The 16,975-nt window shown below is 45.7% G+C and overlaps 1 non-coding gene across 1 annotated transcript; it reads left to right on the top strand.

Moving 5' to 3' along the window:
- The first annotated feature begins 14,351 nt into the window (after positions 1-14,351).
- On the top strand, positions 14,352-14,482 carry LOC131896267 (small nucleolar RNA SNORA3/SNORA45 family). The gene has a single exon (XR_009375423.1). It is a non-coding gene; the product is annotated as a small nucleolar RNA SNORA3/SNORA45 family (small nucleolar RNA).
- The last annotated feature ends 2,493 nt before the right edge of the window (positions 14,483-16,975 follow it).

Genomic DNA, 16,975 nt, shown 5'->3' on the forward strand with positions numbered 1-16,975 from the left:
TAACTCACTCACGTCTGCGGTTGCATATGAGAGGATCCAGGGACTTCCGACTCTGACATAGCTGAGAGGAGATTCCTGCCCTACTCCTACCAGCTCTCTCTGGTTTAAATACATAACTGACACCAACACTTCTCAAATCAGGAGTAACGCTGCCACTGTCCAGTTAACCTGCAGGGAAATGTGAACTATCTCTAAAGTGACAGGCTTTGCAGGTGCTGGCTTCCAGTCTCACTCTCTGCAAAGCTCTTTTCTCCTCCTCTCTTTTATTTTGTCTGGCTGGAACTTCCTTTCTCACCTCCCCCTATCTAGCTCAAATTGTCCTTAGGCTCTGTTTGAAGGGCCGGAGTGTATGCACGGAGAGATTAAACTGTCCTTTTTATAAAGGAGAAATGCATTCAGAATGGGGCACATCAAAAGTAAATGTAGGTGACAAATGTTTGTATTTGGAAAGTGCTTCTGCTTTGATCCCAGCCCCTAGTTTTTGAGAGCTTGACAAATGTGCCCTGGGGGCCTTGGCTTCAAACATCTTCAGTCGCAGAGCCCTTCACTTGACCTGGAACTCATTTGATCTTGCACTTGCTGCTGCTCCAATGCAGAGGGTCTGCACTTGCAGAAAAGGCCCCTCTGCTTCCCTGTTGTGCAGCCCAGAGTCGCTGTGACCCAGCAGGTGCTGGGCCAGCCTTGCTCTCGTCTCTGGGTCCCAGAGCCCATTACAAATGGTCCCTGATGTCCTCTGCCTTCCTTCCTCCTCGGGGAGGTCACGCTGAGCCTTTTCTGACCAACCTCTGCTATTTGGGAAGGTGCCAGACAGAAGTGACGGCCTCAAGGGGGCATTTCTTTGGGGCAGGAGTAGAGATATGGCATTCAGGCCATACAGTTGGCCACACAACTGACTTTTCCAGAGTTTCTTGGAATTTTTTTTTTTTTATTTTGAGAGAGAGAAATTAGAGAGGGACACATATCATGTGGCATGCATGTGATAGTCAGAAGACAATTTTACAGAGTTGATCCTCTCTTTCTACCTTTACCTGGGTTCTGGGAATCAAACTCAGGTTGGTCAGGGTTGTACAGTGAGTGTCTTCACCCCCTGGGCCATCTTGCCATCCTCCTCTATTTTGTAAGACAGTGTCTCGGCCGGGCTGTGGTGGCACACGCCTTTAATCCCAGCACTTGGGAGGCAGAGGCAGACGGATCTCTGTGAGTTCGAGGCCAGCCTGGGCTACCAAGTGAGTTCCAGGAAAGGCGCAAAGCTACACAGAGAAACCCTGTCTCAAAAAACCAAAAAAAAAAAAAAAAAAAAAAAAAAAAAAAAGACAGTGTCTCATGTAGCCCAGGCTGGTCCTGCACTTATTATGTAGCTGAGGGTGACCTTTCTGTCTATACCTCCTGAAAATTGGCATTTAAGGTGTATGCCACCACGCCTGTTTTATGTGGTGCTGAGGGCTTTTTGGCTGCAAGGCGAGCATTCAGCCAACTGAGCTACACACCAGCCCCGGTCTTGCCTAGTTTTTGCAGGTGGATCACAGAAGTTACTGTGTGTGAGATGGTTCCGTGTGATAGTGCTGCTCCACACCTGGTGCCATGTGCCACATTCCTGTGATACGGGAGCTATGGGGAAAATTGGGTTTATATGGAAGGCTACCTGCACAGAAAATGCTTGCCTTCAGTCTGACTAATTTCTGCCGATTTGGGGGCCTGTGAAATGAAGCCAGGACAGAAGACTCCTGAGACAATATCCCCTGTTGTCTGGGTCAGTGTCTTAACAGAGAAAATTCACTCTGCCTAGTCCTAATAGAGGGACTTCAGTGCTGGGAGTCCATAACGTGGATACAGGAACGACTGACAAGCCACATAAGACAGTGAAGAAAGGAAGCCACTGCACTGCAGGCTAGAGAAGGCAGCACTGCTCGACCCTGGGAACTGGGGCCATCCCACAGAGGCAGGACCCCGGTCCATCTATCAGAAGATGGAGCACTGAGTAGATGTGTCCTCTTCCAGAAGAGAAGGAGAAGCACTGCCTTTCCTCTGGCTTCCCGTACCCTCGGAACCTTCTGCTGGCCATTGCTGGGCCATGTGGACATCATTGACATGGGTGCTGGAAATCAACCTACAAGACAGCCCTGTTGCCTGTCCTGGAGACACGGGACACAGCAGGGAGTCCCCTACAGTGTGGAGGCTTGCTGAGGGCACACTCATGCTCTGAAAGCCAGAGGGCAGGGGGAGGATGGGATAAGACAGCATCCAAGGAGAATGACTTGAGGGGTGAGCCTGTGGCCGGACACACAGAGCTATCCTCCCCTGAGCATTAGAATGCTCCAGGCTCTGATGTTTCCATGGAAACACTCATCCCTAAATAACTTTTGGAGTCTTTCACCAGTAACTGTGGCCCACTGTTCTGTTCTCAGAACTGTTGGCTTCAGCAAGTGACATTTCCAAGTATGTTCTGGGCTGGGATTAGCAAGTTACAAATTTCCCTACTGGTCACTGAGAAATGTGGCACTTACGTGCTTTGATAACTAAGAGGCACACATTGTTTGGCTCAAGATGGTAATGTTGAATTGTAGTGATGCTGGGACATGAGGACTTGGTTGATTATGGTATTTTGTTGTCTAGCCCATGGCTGTTGTGGGATTCTTTTTATAAGGGTTTGTAGACCCCGCCTTTTTCTTATCTTCACTGAGATGTGAGAGTATATTTTTTGATAGCTCGGGACAGTCACAGGTTGCCAAGTCACTCTCTGGAAGGGCAGGGTAATAGACTGCGCACCTCTGGGTCACCTTGGGGGAGACACTCTGTGGCCCTGGGCCAAATTTCTCTGGCAAATAGACATTATGGTGTTTAACAATAAAATATTTTTCCTTATTTATAAATAAAAGTTCATCTGAGAAAAAAATCTTCAAAATTTTTCTTACTTATACTATTTTTTACACAGGGTCTTATGTAGCCCAGGCTAACCTCAGACCTTCTATGTAGTCAAGTCAGGCCTTGAACTCCTGACCCTCCTGCCTCTACCTCTCAAGCGCTGGGACAACAGGCATCTACCGTGGTACTTCGTTAAACACAACATTTAAGGAAGAAAAGAAAAACATGGTGAGCTATCTGTCATCTCAGCACTAACGAGGTCAGGACAGAAGACTAACACAAATTCAAGGCAGGCCCAGAGTGTAGAGAGATATCCTCTCTCAAAATCCATGAAGAGGGTGAGGATGGCGGTGAGAACCATCATAACTACCAAACAGTCATTGTTAATGATTTTCTAAATTTGTTTGTTTTTCTGAGACAAGGTTTCTCTGTGTAGCTCTGGCTGTCCTGGAACTCACTATGTAGACCAGGCTGGCCTCAAACTCATGGAGATTCGCCTGCATCTGTCTCCCAAGTGCTGGGATTGAAGGTATGTGTCTAGCAATTTTGTAAATTTTTATTTCCTTGTTTGAGACAGGTTCTCACACTGTAGCCTAGACTAGATCTTTCTCCCTCAACCTCCTGAGTACTGGGATTGTACGTGTTAGCCACAATACTTGCCTTAACAACTGTGTTAATTTACCTTTGGTTTAAAAAAATTGACTATTGCCTGGCTGTGGTGGCGCACTCCTTTAATCTCACCACTCAGAAGGCAGAGGCAGGGGGATTTCTGTGAGTTTGAGACCAACCTGGTCTACAAAGAGAGTTCCAGGACAGCCAGAGGTGTTACATAGAGAAATAAACAAACAAACAAATTGGCTACAAGAAAAGCTTTTGTAAATAGTTATATACTTTTTCATGCAATAGAGATGGAAAGGCATGCGAGTATTCTACTGCTAAAAGATTTGTTACAGTAGCCTAGACAAACGGATGCTCTGCATTTTGTTCAGCTATTCCTTATTATGGGATGTTTGTACTCATTTCATGCCCTATAAATGTTCAATTATCTAAAGAGATGAATGCAATTAAGAAATAACACGACACGGTGGCCCACACTTTTAATCCCAGCATTCAGAAAACAGCATGACACAGAATGGAGTCATCAGGAGGAGGGAACCTCCGTTGGGAAAACGCCTCCGTAAGCTCAGCCGTAGTCCAGACTGCAGAGCATTTTCTTAGTTAGTGATTGACAGGGGAGGGCCCAGCCCACTGTGGAAAGTGCATCTCTGGGATGGTGGTCCTGGGTTCTATAAAATAGCAGGCTGAGCAAGCCGTGTGGAACAAGCCAGTAAGCAGCACCCCTCCATGGCCTCTGCATCAGCTCCTGCCTCCATGCTCCTGCGCTGTTTGAGTTCCTGTCCCGACTTCACTCAATGATGAACAGCAATGTGGAAGTATAAGCCTAATAAACTCTTTCCTCCCCGACTTGTATTTTGTTCATGGTGTTTAGTCACAGCAACAGAAACCCTCACTGAGACACAGACACATGTCTACGAGTTTGAGGACAGCCTGATCTACATAGCCAGTTCCAGGTCAGCCAGAGCTACATAGTGAGATAATAACAACAACAATAATAATAAACAGTGAGTGTTAAATCTCGGAAAAATGAGTATTTGTGGAAAAAAAAGACAATGGATCTATTTTTACATAAGTTTTCAGTTTTCCATATGAAAATCTTAGTGTAAAAAAGGACAAGGAAACACAATTACCCAGTTCTATTTAAAAATCTTGTTATTATCTCCGTTTTGGGGATAGAGTCTTGCTATTATCCCTGGCTGGTCTTGAACACTTGATCCTCTTGCCTCAGTCTCCCGAGTATCAGGATTATGATTATGTACCACCATACATGGCTCAGAACCATTAATGCTCTCGGCTAGCATTTGGAATACCCCGGGTTTGATGCTCAGCATTGAAAAAATATAAATAAATAAGTAACGATGACATGTCTTTTTTTGTTTTTACCTTTAAGATTGGCAAAGGTAAAAAAAGAGAGAGAGAACAAAACCAGGAAATGTAATGCTGATGAGGAGACCTTTCCATAAGCCCCAGTAGAAAATTTGTTAACAGTGACTTTTTGTTTTAAACCCGTGGGTTCATTGATTTATTTAGTAGTTATCAAGTTTCTGGTGATCAAATAGATTGTAGGAGCTAGGAAAAGTAATATAAAGATATGTGGGTGGCCAGTGAGGTGGCCCAGCAAGGCAAGGCCCTTGTCACCAAGCCTGGCATCTGAGTCCTTCCCTGGGAGCCACATGAAAGGGACAGCTCTCAAGGATTGTCCTCCGACCCCGTGTGCCTATGTCTACACATGTTCAAGTGACCAATAAACAGGAGTGCCATCATTAATGACATAATAATAAAAATAAAGTAATTTGGAAAATTAAGTATCTATGTGAGATAGTTTCATCCCTGAGGAGGACATGGTTCCCAAGAGAGGTTGTAGCTGGGCAGATGAAGACACTCTCGGGCAAGACTCAGGTCTGCTTTTGCTCACTGGCTTGTGGATTTATAAAAGTCACTTCACAGTCTTTCTCCTGCCAATGGAGTTGAATGAAGATTAGATGCAGCTAAAGATTCAAAATGTGTGAACTTCTTCATGTAGAGCTTATATGTCTGTGATTTTGAGAGGCCCCTGTAGGGAAGGGACAAATAATCCTAAGCTTTTAAAGTTCGTGGTAAGAGGTAGGTTGTAGAGAAAGAACATCTAGGCCAGGTGGAGAACAGTGAGGATACGGTAGGGGTTTATCACTTTGTGAGATATCAGGTATAGAAGGGTGTCGGGGTTGGGAGCATTCGTCTGGGGAGATTGTGAGAGAGCTTTGGTGGGGGCCAGAGAAGCCAGACTCCCTTCTGTGGACACTGAGAATCACACGGGTTGTTTGTTTTGAGACAGGATCTCACTCCGTAGACCAGGCTGCCCTCAAACTCATGTCAATCCTGCAGCCTCAGCTTCCGGAGTGCTGGGACTGAAGGCGTGTGCCACAGAAAGCTACAGAAACTGAGGCAAGCTTTCAGTGGAACATTGGAGCAAAATGACAAGATCATGGGTTCAAAGTAATTTTCCAATACAGGAAACCAGAGCTCCCCAGAGGATGAGCTGAGGGACATACCGAGCAACCCCAAGCACCTAGTCATGTCTGAAGGACAGAAAGCATTAAAGGAAACAACCAGAAAACAAAGATGACATGTGTCCTGCACACGGGCCAACCACAAGACATCCCAGTGGTCACACTTGGAAAAATTTGAGTAATGAAATAGCTAATGTGGCAATGGATTGCAACCCAGAATATACAGGAAGTATTGAAGAGCCCCTGCAGATACCAATGCATAAGGGAGTTAGAGGTCATTTTACTTTTATTTACCAATTTCATATTCATTCCCACTTGATTCCTTTTTTATTTAAGTAACATACTTATTTCTTTGGTGTGTGTTCGGTGTGTGTGTGTGTGTGTGTGTGTGTGTGTGTGTGTGTGTGTGTTATAATTAGTAAATTGCTTCCAAACAACAGAGTATAAAATGGAAGCTGTGGGAAGGGAGGAGTGACCTTACAAGACAGTATGCTTGCTGAAATTACAATGTCACCACCCGACAGCGCTGAGCACCTGGCTGGCCCTGAAAACGTAGTTTTCTTCCACATCTCCTCCCGGTTTCGGGTGATCTTTGCACCACTCTGTTGTGCGAAGCTTGCTCTTCTCTGAAGCATTTTACATTCGTTTTACCCTGTGATGACTGGGGCTGCAGAGAGCTGGCAGCCTGTTCTCTATTACTAAGAATTCAATTTGTTCACAAAGATGCCTGTCGGGACCCAGGACACATCAGAACAGCCACCTGCCAGGTCCTAGTGCCCATGTTTTCCTATTTCAAAACAGATAAAGATGATTTCTCTCTTTGATAGTCACTGACCAGTGGTGAGGACAGTCACAGGGACAGCGGGGCTCAGAGGGCTTTAACGTATCTTTGCTGACACACAGAACCTTTGATTTCATAGACAGGGTCACTTGAGAAATTGACTCTGTCCTCCTCCCTTGATGTCCCTGTGTATTTTTTTTTTTTTAACCTGATTGAGGCACAGCTAGATGATGGTCCAAGACACCAGGCCACACCCATCGCGTTATCCCTGTCAGGATAGAGGGGTGGTGTCTGCTTGGTCCACACAAAATGCTGATTGGGAGAAGATACAAGTGAGCCCCACTTCTTCCTTGTGAGCAGCTTTGTTAGAGCCTTGGTTTGTGACAAGCAGGAAGAAAGTCCGTCTGAGGAGGCAGGGGGAAGGTGCCTCAGCAGGTAAGCACACTTGCCACCAAGCCTGGGGACCCAAGTTTGATCCCTGGAACCCACATGGTAGAGAGACTCAACTCCTGAAAGTTGTCCTCTGACCTCCACACATACATACACACACATGCACAAGTATGCAAACATAAATGAATGTTATCTTTTTAATTAAGAAAAAAGTCAATTTTTTTAAGTGAAAAAGCAGAGACTCCTAGAGAATGAATTGCCCACCATGACTTATGAAATCGAAACAGCAGCCTGGACTGTGGGCTCATCTCCATTTCCCCAGCTACTGCTGTCTCTTTCCATTTTTTAAAAATATTTATTTATTTTGATTTAATGTGTAGTGGTATTTTGCCTGAACGTATGTCTGTGCACCATGTGTACGCTGTATCAGTGGAGGTCAGAAGGGAGTGTCAGATCCCCTGGAACTGGAGTTACAGGGGCTATTCGCTCCACGTGGGTGCTGGGAATTGAACTCAGGCCCTCTGATCTCTCCAGTTCCTGTCTTTGGTTTTTGATACAGGGTCTCATGTAGTCCATGTTGGTCTCAGATTCACTATGAAGCCAAGGATAACCATGAATGAATGCCTCATCCTCCTTTTTGACCTCTCAAGTGCTGGGATTACAGATGTGTGCCATGACTGGCCATTGTCTCTTTTTAAAGAAAAACAAGTCTAAGTAACAAACGTGGGCTGTAAACTCCTGATTCAGTTGGCTAGATATGGAGCCTGCTGACTGAGAAGCCGCATCCAAAGCAATCAGCAGCTGCGGTTTACCGCTAAACCTTCTTGGGTGCATTCCTTTCCTCTCTCTCTCTCTCTCTCTCTCTCTCTCTCTCTCTCTCTCTCTCTCTCTCCCTTCCTTCCTTCCTTCCTTCCTTCCTTCCTTCCTTCCTTCCTTTCTTTCTTTCTTTCTTTCTTTCTTTCTTTCTTTCTTTCTTTCTTTCTTCCTTTTTCTTTTCTTTCTTTTTTTTTTTTTTAAGGCTGGGGATGCAGCTCTTGCCTATACAAACAGGTACTCAATCCTGGCTCAGACGTCATATCTCCTGCTATGGCCTGCTGTCCCTTCAACATGTAAAATAAAACAAAACAAAAGAAATGCCATAAACACCAGGAATAGGATGTCCATGATTAGTAAATCAGTAAATCAGTTTTCTTTATGCAGGGAGAATTCTTTTAAAAATCAAAACATGGGGAGACCGAAGAGATGACTCAGCAGTTAAGAGTACTTGGCTCCTCCGGGACCTGGGTTCTATTTCCAGGACCCACCCCTGAGGCGCACAAACATCTGTAACTCCAGTTCTGGGGATCCTACTCCCTGTTCTGGCCTCAAGGGCACCGAATACCCCGGGTGCAAAGGTATACACGCAGGAAAGCACCTACACACTCAAAATAAAAGTAAACACATTTGACAAAAGTAAGAAAAATCAAAGCCTGGAAGACAGTTGAGGAAATAAAAATGTTCACCTCATAACGAAAGCCAACAGCGATAGTTCTAGGTTCTTACAAAAAGGAACTGAAACATCCTTGTTCAAAGGAGAAGCAACTGTGGCTGTGCCCTTCAGAGAGCAGAGGGACCAGAGCGCACAGCGGAGGTTGGGGAGCTGAGCCGGCAGAGGTGGGGAAGGGCCAGGGCAGAAAGTGGGAACGCTTCACACTTTTCCCCCCTCAGATTTTATTTACTTTTGTTTGTTCTTATTTTCTGTTTTTAGAAATAGTCTCTCTTTAATCTTGTACAATCTGGCTTTGAATTCACTATGTGAATTCATCCAACTGACCTCCATGTTGCAGTGGTCCACCTGTCTCCGTTTCCTGAAACTGGGATTACGGAGTGAGCTGCCATACCTGGCTGTGAAATGGGACTCTACCAGCGCAGGATGAGCGATCCTTAACCAAAATGTATTGGGTCAGAAGAAATCTGGAATTTGGATTTTTCAATAAAGACTTGCCATATGTAGTAAGGTATTCTGGGAAGGAACCCCAGTGTAAAATCAAAATTTGTGGTTTACACACTCTCTACTTTGAAAGTAGTTTCATACAGCATTTTATACCATTTTGTACATGAAATACAGATGCATTGGGTGGAATGTTCCACTTGTGGGTCCATGTCAGTATGGAACACAGCGTCGTGTTCAGCCTATACTATTGCTGTCACTAGTGATAGCTCAAGTTTTTGTTTGCCTGGTAGTGGAAGCTGGCAATAAACAGGTATATACAAGCCAGAAGTAGTGGCTTGTGCCTGTAGTTCTAATACTCCAGGAGCTGATGCAAGAGATTTCCCTCAAATTTCAGACCAGCTGGAGCTACAAAGCAAGATACTCCCTGTGGTGATATATTGTGTACCCCAATAAAGCTTACCTGGGCATCAGAGGACAGAGCCAGCCACTAAATTAGACATATTGGTCAGGCAGTGGTGGCACAAACCTTTAATCCCATCACTCAGGAGATGGATCTCTGTGAGTTCAAAGCGATATTGAGCTACATGAGAGAAACAGAACCAGGCAGTGGTGACACACACCTTCAATCCCAGGAAGTGATATGGCAGGACACAGAAAGGTATATAAGGTGTGAGGAAACAGGAACTCTCTTGTGAGGCTGAGGATTTCATAGAGGTAAGCTAATGGCTGGCTGTTCTGCTTCTTCTTTGATTTTTGAGCTTTTGCCCCAATATCTGGCTCTGTTTTTTTTTTTTTTATAAGACCTTTTAAGATTCATGTTACAACTCTCTCAAAACTAACAAGCAAAATGCACACATATAAATGGTTCAGAATTGGGGACATAAATATCCATCTCTCTAGCCGGGCGGTGGTGGCGCACGCCTTTAATCCCAGCACTCGGGAGGCAGAGCCAGGAGGATCTCTGTGAGTTCGAGGCCAGCCTGGGCTACCAAGTGAGTTCCAGGAAAGGCGCAAAGCTACACAGAGAAACCCTGTCTCGAAAAAACCAAAAAAAAAAAAAAATCCATCTCTGATGGGTAATAAATAAACAGTTTTCTAGAATGGTTGAGTATGTTTGCTCATTGGCAGGAGCAGCCTGGCCTCAAAATCTTGGGAATAGATAATGTGATCCCAGGGAACTAGATCTGGGGACTTGACACCTGTGTACTGATCTATTATTGGGTCTTCGTTCCACAGTTGGACTTGGCACTTGGATACAAAAGCTGTGCTTTATTTTTTCAGAGTTACTTTAGAAAAGCATTTAGTATCGTTTCCAGGCAGGGCTATGAAAAAAACTTTCAGGGGGCAATAGAGCCAGAAATGGCAGCACACTCCTGTAATCCCAGAACATGTGAGGCCAACCTGGGCTTCATAGTGAGATGCAGGCCAACCTGGACCAAGAGTCACACCCTGTTCAAAAAAAGAAAAACAAGCCGGGCGGTGGTGGCGCACGCCTTTGATCCCAGTACTCGGGAGGCAGAGGCAGGCAGATCTCTGTGAGTTCAAGGCCAGCCTAGTCTACAGAGTGAGATCCAGGACAGGCACCAAAACTACACAGAGAAACCCTGTCTTGGGGGGGGGGGGAGGAAAAAAAAAGAAAAAGAAAATAAAATTAGAAAGGCCTGTGAAAGCCATCATGTTGCTCTGGAGGTCAGTCTCGAGCGCTGCCTTTAAGTCTGCATTGGTTTTGTTTTGTTTTGTTTTGTTTTGTTTTGTTTTGTTTTAAGATTTATTTATTTGCCGGGCGGTGGTGGCGCACGCCTTTAATCCCAGCACTCAGGAGGCAGAGCCAGGCGGATCTCTGTGAGTTCGAGGCCAGCCTGGTCTCCAAAGCGAGTTCCAGGAAAGGCGCAAAGCTACACAGAGAAACCCTGTCTCGAAAAACCAAAAAAAAAAAAAAAAAAAAAAAAAAAGAAGTAGAAAAAAAAAAAGATTTATTTATTTATTATGTACACAGAAGAGGGCGCCAGATCTCATTACAGATAGTTGTGAGCCACCATGTGGGTGCTGGGAATTGAACTCAGGACCTCGGGAAGAGCAGTCGGTGCTGGTGCTCTTAACCTCTGAGCCATCTCTCCAGCCCCCTGCATTGTTCTTTTCACTTATCGGTTTTGCTTCCTGAGAAAATTAGACCTCCTAGACGGCTCGGAGCCAGACCATCCGGCCTAAGAGGCCAGGCTTGTGTAGTGGCTCTTGGATGCTGGTCCAAGCCATGGAGACCCGGTAATTCCCTCTCTGCCCTTCTACCCAGTGTGTCATCTGGTGTGGATGTGAATGTTTTTCTCAGGGTTGAGTTAGCAGAGATTCACTTCTCTCCCCACACTGTCCTTTTCCTCAAATCCAGCTCATAAACAGAAGACTGGACTGTTCTCATGAAATGAAGATCTGCTCTGGGACAGTGCCTCACACCGAAGAACCATTTCCATCTAACTCCAAACTAAACACCACAAGAACACACTATTGAGGTCTCCTTTCTGCTGCTGAACGCAGGGGGCTACTGTTTGGGGATCGAGCAATCTGACCTGGAGGCTTGACTTCCTCTGTGTACTTTTAGTAAGGCACAGTGAGCTGTGGAGACATACAAGCCCGCTGAAGCCATAGGCAAGTGGGGTTAGGTGGAACTTACTAACTTACTAGGTTGACATTCTAACGAGAGCTGAGTCTTCTTCAATAAAATGGTCTGGAGGTAGGTGAGGTGGGGAGTCCGATCATCACCACACCCAGCTGTGGTTTGGGAAGGGAATAGATATAGTGTCTCCTGCTGTCTGCCCCTCAAACATCTGGGCATCTCGTTGTTCCAGCTCATATGTGGACTGCTCACCAGCCCTTTTACCTTTCTCTGTTCTAAATTTTTCTGAAAATTAGCCTCCGAGAGGGGCCAGCAGGAGCTGCCCCGGACAGTTCGTCTCTACATTCTCTTACCCAGAAGGTGGTAGAGATAAGAACCGTGGCCACCTGCCCAGCCCTGCCCTGGTGGAGCCCTGGTGGAGCCAAGCCGACTGAGCTGGCTGAGGGGCCAGCTGGCCCGTGTCTGACCAGAACAATAAGGAAGAGGGGTGGCAGAGTCGGATCCAGCCGGCCATTCGTGCTCTGGCCAGGGGACTCCTTGGGTAATTGCTCAACTCTTCCCTTTCTTCTAGTCCAAGGGACAAAAAGGTCAGGGTTTTCGTGACAGAGTTCTCCTTCAGCTGGGTCCCCGCCTGCAGGTCCCCTCTCTATAGCGGTGGAATCTCAGTGGAGAGCTGGAATGCACACTCCCTCTGATGTTCAATTTTTCACTTTTCCGAGGACTGCCCTGCCTTGTCGGCCAGTTTGGAACCCACGATGTGTGGAGAGGAGGGGTACAGACAGTGGGGGCAGAAAAGGGCCCCTAAGGCCTGTGAGACAGTCCTCACAACCTCACAGAGGAGGCTGTGCCAGGCTAAAACAAGAAGTCTTCCTTGTGGGGCCTGGTAAAGGGCTTGGGTGTTTGCCAGGTGAAAGGTTCAGTGTTTAAAAGGGATTGCGTCTGCAGGCAGAGGTGCTGAGCAGCCCTCTGGGTGATCATTTGGAGGAGGGGGAGTTATTATGCCAATTAAGTCAAGACAATGGCGTCTTGTTCCCCTTGCATGAACCCTGATGAAATTGCCTGTCCAGGGGAAGGAAAGTATTTCATTATTGCACCTTTGAAAACGGATAATCCTTTCTGTATTTCCTTTCGGGCAGGGGGTCTTTTGTTCTCATGTCTCTGATCCACACACGTCCTCAGTGTTAGTTTCAGGGAAGAACACGGTAAAGGTTTTTGTTTTGTTTTGAAGTGCATGATTAAATGGCAGAACTGTTAGAAAAGAAGGACCCATCGCAAGTATTCTGGAATTAACAGACCAGGGGCCTTACTGGGGTGATCTGCTGGGGATTACAGTAGCTCTGAATCTCACCTGCTTCCCTGGGTGGTAGTGGGGACCCTGCATGGGTGAGTCGGGGTCTGAGTGAGCTTTTACACTTGGGCCCCAGTGGAGCAGGCCTACAGACACACCTTGGGTGGATATTTAACTGTAAAAAATTAATGCTTGTTACTTTTCTTTCAATTTTATTTTATTTTAATTTTTTTTTTTTGATTTTTAAAGATTTATTTATTTACTATGTATACAGCATGTATGACTGCAGGCCAGAAGAGGGCACCAGATCTCATTACAGATGGTTGTGAGCCACCATGTGGTTGCTGGGAATTGAACTCAGGACCTCTGGAAGAGCAGTCAGTGCTCTTAACCTCTGAGCCATCTCTCCAGCCCCTCAATTTTATTTTTTAAATTTTTATTTATATTTATTTATTTTTGGTTTTGGAAACAGGGTTTCTCTGTGTAGCCCTGACTGTACTGGAACTCACTCTGTAGACTAGGCTGGCCTCTAACTCAGAGATTCACTTGCCTCTGCCTCCTGATTGCTGAGATTAAAGGCGTGTGCCACCACCGCCTGACCTAATTTTATTTTTTTGAGATTTGAAATTTTTTATTTTATTTTATGGGTGTTTTGCCTGCGTGTGTCTGTGTACCACATAGGTGCTACAGTGCCCGGGGAGGGCGCTGGATCCCCCTGGGACTGGTGTTTTGAGTGGTTGTGTATAGCCGTAAGTGCTGGGAATGGAACCCAGGCCCTCTCTCTGCAGGAATAACGAGCCCTCTTAGCCACTGTGCCATCTCTCCAGCCCCAGAATCAGATTTCTAACAGAAATTCTTTGAACTGATAAGACACAGAATTCTGCAAGTCTCCAGAGTCATCGCACTCAGCCCTCAATACCTTAGTTTCAATGTTCCTGCTACAAACTTATCATCTGCCTGCCTGTCCGTCTGTCTTATCTGTCCATTGCACCCAACTACCACAGCGCTCAAGAAGCGTTTGCACTTTGCGCTATCATTTACCCTTACAGCACATAGCATTAAAAGGAAAGTGTGGCCGGGCGGTGGTGGCACACGCCTTTAATCCCAGCACTCGGGAGGCAGAGCCAGGCGGATCTCTGTGAGTTTGAGGCCAGCCTGGGCTACCAAGTGAGTTCCAGGAAAGGCGCAAAGCTACACAGAGAAACCCTGTCTCGAAAAACCAAAAAAAAAAAAAAAAAAAAGGAAAGTGTACTGGATTGTCTTCTAAAAAAGTTCGAGGCCAGCCTGGGCTACCAAGTGAGTTCCAGGAAAGGCGCAAAGCTACACAGAGAAACCCTGTCTCGAAAAACCAAAAAAAAAAAAAAAAAAAATAATCCATCACTGTCGAGACTAGAGTCACATCCTGGCATGGCGCTTGTTCTGGTGGGCTAGAATTCTCCAAGAGAATCTGCTGGTCTTGATTCATTGTTAGAGGCCTTTAGTGTCCCTCTTAGTGCCCAGATCAGAAACACGTGGAAAAAAAAAATCGAAGAGGCAAAGTAGACGAGCCAGATTTGATGAGATGACAGGCACTTTTGAGAAGGCCTAAGGACCTGGGTTCAGTCCCTGGATTCCAAAAGGTGCAGGAGAGAACTGTATCCTGAGAGTCGTCCTCTGATTTCCCCGCCTGAACCACGGCATAGACTTAGCCTGCGTGCACACACACACCAATTAAATAAACGTGGACATGAATGTCGATTGACATGAGACCTAAAGGCTATCCTTCAAGTCAAATAAACATTTTTGGATGAATTCACTGGAGCTTGGCTCTGTGTTTCTCTGGTGTTGTGTTCCATTGAGAGAAGCAAACATTTCATTAAGGCAGGGAGATGATTTTGTAATGTTTGGTGGTTAGAAAACAGTTTCCATGTTGGGTTGTATTGGTGCATACCTGTAATCTTAACACTTGGGAGGCTGGGGCAGGAGGATCAGGAGTTCAAGGCCATCTTTGTCTGTCTGGTGAGTGTGAAGTCAGCCTGAGCTACAGGATACTCTGTTAAGAACAAATTAACAACCACAACAAAACTGGGGCTGGCAAAATGGCTCAGTGGGTTAAGGAGGTTGTTGCCAAGCCTGACAACCTGAATTCGAGCCCCAGGAAGGACACGCACACGCGCACGCGCACACACACACACACACACACACACACACACACACACAATGTTATTTTATAAATATGATTAACAGAATAGGAAGGAAGAAAGCAGGAGTGAAAAAAAGCAGTTTTCTCCTTTCAGCTATGGGCATCCCTCTGCGTGTGTATCTTTGACACAGGGTGTCTCTGCAGCTCAGGCTGGTAATCCTCTTGTCTCAACCTCCTGAGTGCTGAAATAATACATACATGGCTCCATGTCCTACTTCTTATTGTCCCTCTAAGGAGGTTACTGATGGTGCATTTCACCATCATGACAATGAGAAGCTTCTTTATTTTATTGTATTATTATTTTATTATTATTTTCATTTTTAACAGGGTCATGTAGCCCATGCTGACCTCAGACTTGCTTAAGTAGCTCAGGCTGACTTTTAACACCTGGCCTTCTAGTCCTATCTCCAAGTATTGGGATTACTGGCATGCATAACCACACCCTGAATTCTGTTTGTTTGCTTGCTTATTTGAGACAGGGACTCATTCATTAGCTCAAACTGGCCTGCAATTCACTATGTAGCCTAGGCTGACTTCAAACTCCAAGAAACCCTCCTGTCTCAGCCTCCCAAGCACTGGGAGTACAAATGCGAGCAGCCATGCCTGGCTAGGGAGTGAACAGGTTCTAGTGAGTCCCAGGGTGCACTCAGTCTTCTGGTTGGCCGCTGATGATGAAAGGTATTTTCTTCCTGCTGAAGAGGCTGAAGAGTTTACCCTGGACATTAAGACACTTCAGAATAATAAAAGCAGCAGCAATAAGCATAGCAACACAGCTAACACGTATTTATTTTAGGCGATTTTTGAGACAATGAGACAGTTTTCCTTTGTTGCTCTGATTGGCCTTAAAGTTCCAGGTTTATGAGTGTACTCCAACATTCTGGGTCTAGATCTTGTACTTTTTCTTTTCTTTCTTTCTTTCTTTTTTTTTTTTTTTTGTTTTTTGTTTTTTGTTTTTCGAGACAGAGTTTCTCTGTGTAGGTTTGTGCTTTTTCCTGGAACTCACTTGGTAGCCCAGGCTGGCCTCGAACTCACAGAGATCCGCCTGGCTCTGCCTCCCGAGTGCTGGGATTAAAGGCGTGTGCCACCACCACCCTTTTTTAAATTTATTTTATGTGCATTGCTGTGAAGGTGTCAGATCCCCTGGAACTGGTGTTACAGACAGCTGTGAGCTGCATGTGGGTGCTGGGAATTGAACTCAGGACCTCTGGAAGAGCAACCAGTGCTCTTAACCACTGGGCCATCTCTCCAGCCCCCCCCCATCTTGTACTTTTTCTTTCCTTTTTAAATTTTTTCTTCTTCACTGTTTCATGTAGCAGGTAGCCCAGGCTGGTCTAGAACACCCTACCTATGTAGCCAAGGATGACTTTGAACTTCTCATCCTCTGCCCTTGTTCCCCAAGTGCTGGGATTGCAGATGTGTGCCATCACACCTGGCTTACATGGTGTTGGGAATCGAACCCAGGGCTTCATCTGTGCTAGGCAAGCACTGTAACAACTGAGCTGTATGTCTAACCCTTCTAACTTTTTATTTTGAGACTGAGATCACTAAGTTCCTCGGGTTGGTTTGCTTTTGAACTTGCTCTTATCCCAGGCAGGCCTTGTGATCCTTTGCCTCGGCCTCTGAAGGAGCTGGAACCATAGAGAGGTCTATGTTACCAGGGTTGGCTTATCTAGCACTCACTGAAGCCCTGGATAGAACATTTGTGTCAATGACTCAGTCACACAAACACACAAGGTCATTCCCACTTCAGTGATGACAACTTAAGGTCTTGAGATGAGAGTATCCTGCTCAAGGTCATGTAGCTAGTGAAAGGTGGAAGATACG

The sequence above is a fragment of the Peromyscus eremicus genome, chromosome 19 (genome assembly GCF_949786415.1).
Source record: "Peromyscus eremicus chromosome 19, PerEre_H2_v1, whole genome shotgun sequence".
In the NCBI taxonomy this organism is placed as follows: domain Eukaryota; kingdom Metazoa; phylum Chordata; class Mammalia; order Rodentia; family Cricetidae; genus Peromyscus; species Peromyscus eremicus.